This window comes from Sminthopsis crassicaudata, chromosome 1 (assembly GCF_048593235.1).
Source record: "Sminthopsis crassicaudata isolate SCR6 chromosome 1, ASM4859323v1, whole genome shotgun sequence".
Taxonomy (NCBI): Eukaryota; Metazoa; Chordata; class Mammalia; order Dasyuromorphia; family Dasyuridae; genus Sminthopsis; species Sminthopsis crassicaudata.
Genome location: NC_133617.1, coordinates 162,196,718 through 162,203,571, shown reverse-complemented (window position 1 = coordinate 162,203,571; position 6,854 = coordinate 162,196,718). Strand labels below are relative to the sequence as shown.

Genomic DNA, 6,854 nt, shown 5'->3' with positions numbered 1-6,854 from the left:
AACATTTGGGAGTGTCTTCTCATATCTCCATGAATTATTTTCAAAATTTCCCTATTCATTTATGCTTCCTACTGGAATTCCTTCTCTCTTCTGTCCCTTTTAAAAATGTTTCGCTCAGCAATCCGAGGCCCAGGCCTAGCATCATTCTCAGCTCGTTGGAGCTGCCCCCAAATCCTCCTCCAGCATCTCTTCCCACTCCTCTTTCCCACATAATTCCTGTGTTTTCTGGACTTTTGGATTAATTTTCAGGTAGAGGAGAGGACAGGCACCGAGGAAGGGGAGGAGGCTTGCTACAAAAGAAGAGCCCATAGATGATAGAGGCACTAGTGACAACAGAAGCTCAGAAGCTGCTGTATCAGTTGAATGCTCTGTTGGAATAGGAGTCTGTGGCTTGAGATTAATTGAATCTGCTCATGCTAATGGCCTTCAGATGACTGCAAGACTGAGAAACTTTGAAGTGAAAAACCTCTTCACCTAATTCAGTTCTTTGGTTTTGACACAGAGACTTTTTTCTCTAACTATGAATTTGCTGGACTAATTTCTATACAAAATGAAGGTACAACCCAAAATCTTGGATATGTGGGATTAAGTTGCTTCTATCTGGCTGTGAAATCACCAGAAGAAGAAGAGTAATATCCCATTAGCCATTGATTCCAACAAGCCAATACAAATTCACAGTTTCTGAAGTGATGAGAATGGAAAAGATTATATTAGAGAAGATATATTGGAAAGCCAAAACTATAATTGCCTTTCACTTTCTATAGCTTTATCATTCATTCATGAAAAACTTACTATTAGAAAGGAGAAAGAACCTGAGTTTTGAAAGATTGGAAGCTTAGCCATTGTAGAATTATTTTCTAAAGCAAAGCCATTTTTATTGCTCTTGTCTATAACTGAACTGGAGATTCAAGCACAGAAATTTACAGAATTTACAGGAAGAAATAAAATGTCTTCAGAACCCTTACAAGATAAATGGCAGAGACCTGCCATTCTTTCATTTTTTTATTAAAGCTTTTTATTTTCAAAACATATGCATAGATAATTTTTCAACATTGACCCTTTTAGAACCTTGTGTTTCAAATTTCCCTCGCTTCTCCTCATCTCCTCCCCAGATGATAAGTAATCCAATATATGTTAAACATGTTAAAATATATGTTAAATTCAATATAGCATACAATTAGCTTGTTGCACAAGAAAAAATGAGATTAAAAAAAATGAGAAAGAAAACAATAACAAAAAGAGTGAAAATGCTATGTTGTGATCCACACTCAGTTGCCACAGTTCTCTCTCTGGGTGTAGATGGCTCCTTTTATCACAAGATCATTGGAACTGGCCTCAATTTTCTCATTGTTAAAAAGAGCCATGTCAACTAGAATTGATCATCATATAATCTTGCTGTTGCTGTGTACAATGATCTCCTGGTTCTCCTCATTTCACTCAGCATCAATTCATAAAAGTCTAGAGATCTGGCCTTCTGACAGGAACGTGCAGCAGAGTGCCTAACTGAATACTCATCAAACAAATGTTCTAAACCACGTGTTTGGAAGATGAAGTGGATTGTAGCTGGGTGTATTGAATGTTAATTGAAGCATAGTTATTACAAAATTACTCATCTACCAACAATCCCTGAAGCTTCTTATAGTGAAGAAATCCAGTTATTTTGAAGGCTTACTTCACATCAAAATTGTGTGTACTCCAATATTAGAATGGATTTAAGCTATGAAGCTTGAAACGTAACAATTAGGTTAGCATTGATGTTTTCAGATTTGAGGGGGGAAACAGGCTATATAATTAAAAATTGATTATGTGAGCTACAATTGGAAATGTGTTCAGGACTAAATTATCATCTTCTTTGAAGCATGCTTGTAAAAACTAAAATTCAAATGTGAAAACTTAATATTGAATAAGGATGGGAGACTCTAACATTGATCAGTTAACATTGATCAATCTAGTAGTATGTTGATCATTATATTGATTATAGGTAATCTTGATAGCAAAGTATGATTGATTACAATTGAGGTTATTTGAATTGTGATACAAGTTCACATCAAAATAGATCAGAAAAATGATATGATACACTTCAATATAGTCAGGGTTACTAGTCTTTGACACAGTATAAACAACCTTATTAAAGCTTTATCCAACTAGATAATTCAATAATTCTAAAGATTTATTTTTGTTTGGCATGCTATTCATTTAAATTTGATTATAAAAGTCTCTTAAAATTGTAGACTGACATGTTAAATTTTAAGTGATCTTCAACGTTATCCTAAGGAATAAGTGATACAGTATACAAAGTTTTATACAGAATGATTTATATTTCAATATTTAGCCCCTAAGAAAAAATTAATTTCTATTCAAAAAGCAAATCTCACAGTCTACTATTATTAAACCTCAGCTGGGCCTTTCTAAAGCAATGTATGCTCATGCTAACACTCTAGAACTTTTAAATAAGGTTTACTGTTGGTATGAAGTCGGATGCTAGTATAGAGCTTTGTATTTAAAAGCAAAAAAAAAAAAATATATATATATATATGGGGTATGCTATTGTCATAATGCTTCTATAACAATTCAATTTAGATTAAAGTGAGTTGTCTATCCACATTCAAGTAAGTATCAATTTAATTGACTAAATATGTGGTATATGGAACATTTAAAGCTAGTTATAGGTTGTTAAAAAAAACATATATATATATACATATATAATGTATATGTATGTGTGTGTGTGTGTGTGTGTGTGGTTGGGAAAGCATATAGTTAATCAGAACAATATGTAGTTTAACTTCCACAATAGCTGTAACTAGTTCAAATTTCCTTTTGACATCATGTTGTGGAAAACAAATTAAAACCAAAAATAAAACCAAAACAAAGCAAATGCTTCCCTTTAAAGATAAACCAAAGAACACAGTATGTCTCATATAACTTATGCTTCATTTTGTAAAGCATTTTGCAAATGCATCCTTTGGTTATTCCTAAACACCTGTCACTGAAGAATTTCCTTTCTAATTCGTCACTACAAAAAAAAATATGATTAAGTTGGCTGAACCTAACAAAGTACCAATATGTTTTGGTATTAAGAAAGTAAATTTTCAATAAAATTATTGAAGTCCAAATTTAAAAAAAAAAAGTTTCAAAAACTTTCTTATTGTTCTTTTTCTTCAAAAACAAACAAAACAAAACAAAACACCACTAAAACAAACAAATCTGTGAACAAAGCATAGTCAAACAAAGCAAGTCAACATAATGACTCTATCCAAAAATGCAATTTAAGTCCATCATATCTCTGTGACACGGAACATGCTTTGTCACAGATCATCAGGAGATATGGTTGTCATTGATTAAATCAGAAGTCTTTCAAAGTTATTTTTCTTTGCAATATTGAATTTGTAAAAATTCTCCCAATTTTGCTTACTTCCAAAATTTTCCCCAAACTGCATCAGTTCATATTTCCCAAGATTGTCTGAAATAATCTCTTTGACTTTTTATTCCAGAATAATATTTCATATATATATATGTATGCATATATTACATTAATGATAATGTAATATACATTATATTATATTAATTATACATTATATAATATACATATATATATATACAAATAATTATACAACATATAATAAAAATGATACAAATGAAAGATCCCAAGAGTTTCTGGGTAATTAATAATCAATCCATTAATTAAACTGACTGTCAATCAATAAATTGATGGTCAATGGTTTTTATGGGTAACCAAAGGAAAAAAATAGAGTGCTTGAAAGCTTAAATATATTTTAAAAGGTAATGCCCCTAAAAAGTGAAGCTTGACTTTTATTGATGGACATTTAATGAGGAGGAGGACTAGAAGTCTTCAGCTTCTCTGCTGAGAGTGTAGCTTCACCATGAAACTCAAGCACCTTTAGTAATCTGGACAGGGGACTCCATCTCCATTCAGATCACTCTGATTGATTTTTCATTCATGAGCTGGGTCATACTAAACTCTAAATGAGAGATACATGGATAGGGTCTCTTTTCTTCAGAGTAAGAACTTAGCTAGACTGGATTCTGTTCATAATCTAAACAGAAGTAAGGTCTAGTTGGGTGGGGTCCCCCTCCAAGATTGAAGAGCATGTACCTTGAAAGTTAGGAAAAGTCTTGTTCTTCAGAAAATGACTTTTTACATGAACTAAATGAGAATAGTCTGGATTCCAAATTACACCACAATCTGTTCAGTCATTCTTGATTGATGGATTTCCCAAAATTTCCACGTGGTGCTTTAAACTGAAATAGGTAGGGAATATCTGCACATTATCAAAGGACTAACTTTAAATTGGCCAGTCCACCCTCTTACATGTTTAATGTCAAATTAGTTGCTTTGGGGGAAAAGAAATTAGGTGATTGTCATAAGTTAATTGGTACACTTTTTTCTTCTTCCTTAATAAATATTTTCTTTTTTTTTTTTTTTTGTCTTCCTCTTGTTTTATTTCTTCTTCTTCAGCATCATCATCAATCTTCTCTTTCTTCTCCTTTCTCTTCTTCCCTCTCTTTCTTCTTCCTCCTCCTCCTCTTTCTTCCTCTTCTTCTCATCTTTACTGTTTTACTGTAGTTTTCAAATCAAATTACTCCAAGTATGGGTAGGGGTAGGGTATTTACTAAGTATAAATTATCTGTAAATTTTTGTACTAATGCTGTTCTAATCTTTGTGGTGGTGGTTGTTGTTGGAAAGTGCAGAGTTTGGACCTGTGATTTTATTGCTATGGAAACTCTTAGTTTTGATTCTTAGTTAATAGTTTAACTTTTAGGATGAATGTTTAGTTTACTCCCTCCAGACATGAAGATTGTCAAGTGATCTGTAATTTATAGTTTTTAGAGTTACCTGGGAGAAATCGAAGTAATTTTATAACAGTATTTAAAGTATAGAGTTAGTAGATAGAATACTAGACTTGAGGTCAGAGGAGAGACCAGGTATCAAACTTATACTTGCTGCACAGGCAAACCTGATTTTAAATTTCTTCATCTGTACAATAGGGATAATAATAATTGTTGTGAGGTTCAAATGAAATAATACATAAAATATGTAAAATATTTTTCAAAACTGTAATTTAAATTATATTTCATGCTTTTTTAATGTTAATTTTAGGGGAGGACCCATAGTGAACAATTAAATCTACCAAGTAATTTGGTTTTATGTGTGTAATAGGATACAGGAACCAATGGGTTGAGCATATGCAGATATTGGATTAATAGGAAGGGCACCAGGTGGGATGTAAGGAAAAGCTAAATTGAAGAAATTAGGAGGAGCCTGAATCATTTTTGCTGCTCTTTCCTATGGTAAGTACTTCCTGAAGGAAAAAAATCTCAGCAATGCATTAAAATGGTAACAAATGAGTATAAATCAAAGGGCTGTGAAAAAGAAAAAGGAGATAGCCCAGATGTATAATACCATCAATCATCTTCTGAGTAATGAAAGTAACTGCTTCAGTAGCCCCTGGTATCTGTTTCAAAGTGCTCCCAGCTTTGATGAAAATTGCCCAAATGACTCTGATCCAATTTTAGAAAGTCCTAAAGTACTACTACTAAAGTAACATGTATAGCTCTTGATAATGGTAAATTAATCCTAATTAGACTGGTAATGGATTTATCTTATCACCAATAACCAAGATTTGTAAAGTGTCTTTTGCTGGTATTTCTTAGAAATGCCAGGAAAATATCACACAATTAAGCACATGTTTTAGAGATTATTCCTATTTGCTTATGAGAATACTAGAGGAAACAGAAACAAATAAGACAAATAAGAGGCCAAGAAGTGAATTGTTGGCTCAAGTTTAGACATGACTAATATGCTCTACTAAATCCTACTGATTTCTTGTGTTAATAAATTATATTGATTTTTCTGGATCCCAAGACTAGACCATGGGCTTTCAAATTGGCAGGCACACAGCAAATATGGCTCCCAGATTGTACGCTGTCTTTTATTCACTAGATTTTCACATTGAAGTTTGAATTCCTATTTGCCTGGGATGCTTTTAATTGTCTCTATGAAATGATTTAGAAGAGATTTAGAAATGATTTTAAAAGATATTTAGAAGAGATTTCTCTGAGGGAATATTTGATTTGGCTGAACAGAAATAAGGTTCTTGCTCTTGGATAGGAAGCAGCGGATTTGAGATTCCTTTCCTTTCCTTTCCTTTCCTTCCCTTTTCCTTTCCTTTCCTTCCCTTCCTTTCCCTTTTCTTTCCTTTCCTTCCTTCTTTCCTTTCCTTCCTTCTTTCCTTTCCTTCCTTCTTTCCTTTCCTTCCTTCCTTTCCTTCCTTCCTTCCTTCCTTCCTTCCTTCCTTCCTTCCTTCCTTCCTTCCTTCCTTCCTTCCTTCCTTCCTTCCTTCCTTCCTTCCTTCCTTCCTTCCTTTCTTTCTTTCTTTCTTTCTTTCTTTCTTTCTTTCTTTCTTTCTTTCTTTCTTTCTTTCTTTCTTTCTTTCTTTCTTTCTTTCTTTCTTTCTTTCTTTCTTTCTTTCTTTCTTTCTTTCTTTCTTTCTTTCTTTCTTTCTTTCTTTCTTTCTTTCTCTCTGTCTCTCTCTCTCTGTCTCTCTCTCTGTCTCTGTCTCTCTGTCTCTCTCTCTCTCTCTCTCTCTCTCTCTCTCTCTCTCTCTCTCTCTCTCTCTCTCTTTCTTCCTTCCTTCCTTTCTTTTTCCCTGTCTCATAAAGAGTGGAAATGCAGGAGTTCTCACAGGCCCAGGTCCATTACTGAACCACAAAGGAGCCTTGACTGCCTCTATTTTGATCTGGGTTAGTTCCTCTTCTGGTGGCTCCCTGCTTGAAGCCTTCTTGTGATCATTGAAGGCAGAATACACCACCTCTCAAGTCAGCTCATTTCACCT

General features: G+C 33.5%; 1 pseudogene; it reads left to right on the top strand.

Annotated features, from left to right (window-relative positions):
* Positions 1-311: 311 nt before the first annotated feature.
* LOC141549466 (cyclin-G1 pseudogene) lies at positions 312-1,664 on the top strand (annotated as a pseudogene).
* Positions 1,665-6,854: the final 5,190 nt, after the last annotated feature.